Source organism: Chaetura pelagica, unplaced genomic scaffold, assembly GCF_000747805.2.
Source record: "Chaetura pelagica isolate M959 unplaced genomic scaffold, ChaPel_1.0 scaffold12, whole genome shotgun sequence".
NCBI classification, from domain to species: Eukaryota; Metazoa; Chordata; class Aves; order Apodiformes; family Apodidae; genus Chaetura; species Chaetura pelagica.
Window position 1 is genome coordinate 3646923 of NW_009952801.1, and position 1139 is coordinate 3648061.

Genomic DNA, 1139 nt, shown 5'->3' on the forward strand with positions numbered 1-1139 from the left:
AGGAAATAGCAAGAGGGAAATGTTTTCTGATCATCTGTCTTTGCATTCTTGCAACTGAAGATATTTTCACAATTAAACTGAAATCTCTTACTACTTTAGTTGTCACAGAATCGTTTTCACGCTATTCCCAGAGTGCACACTGGACTAGGTGGCAGCATGAAACCCATAGTCCTTCTGTTTTCCTGTCTGCAAAAAGGCAGGAAGTTCAGCAGATTAGTCATAGACTCATGGAGTGGTTTCGGCTAGAAGGGACCACAAAGATTGTAAAGTCCCAACCCTCCTGCCGTGGGCAGTGACACCTCCCACTAGACCACATTGCTCAAAACCCCATCTAACCTGTACTTGAACACTTCCATGGATGGGGCATCCACAACTTCCCTGGGCAACCTTTTCCAGTCTCACCACCCACATAGTGAGTAATTTATTCCTAATGTCTAATTCCTAATCTAAATCTACCTTCTTCCAGTTTAAAGTCATTACCCCTTGTCCTGTCACTACATGCCCTTATAAAAAGTCCCTCTCCAGCTTTCCTGCAGGCCCCCTTTGGGTACTGGAAGACTGTTACAAGGTCTCCCTGGAGCCTCTTCTCCAGGCTAAACAACCCCAACTCTCTCAGCCTGTCTTCATAAGGGAGGTGTTTCAGCCCTCTGATCACCTGTGGTCCTCCTCTGGACCTGCTCCAACCGGTCCATCTCCTTCTATGCTGTGGGCTCCAGACCTGGACACAGGACTCTAGGTGGGAGTCTCATGAGAGTAGAATCAATCACACTTGAATATTGTGTGAGGATGTTCGTTCCTTGTGGTGGCCTTAAAGACGAAAGTGAATAGAAACTAGAGATTTTGAAGGGTGGTGAGAAGGGAGGTCAGTTAGATGGCAGGAGCAGTGCCATCCTGGAAACAGGTGGAAGGGCCAGCAGACAGTGTTGCCCACTGCCAGGCACCGTGCTAAGGCGGGCTCCTTGATCCGCTCACAGTTTAGCCCTGACAAATGACTACCTAGTGGCTGGTCGCCTCCGTGCGGCGGGTTCTGGGCCGGGGCGCGGCCCTTCGGCTCTGATTTACTTCAGCATTGCGCCCGAGCCCCACCTGTCTCCGTCTGACAGGAGAGCGGTGCCGGCTGCCCCGGCCCTACCCGGGCA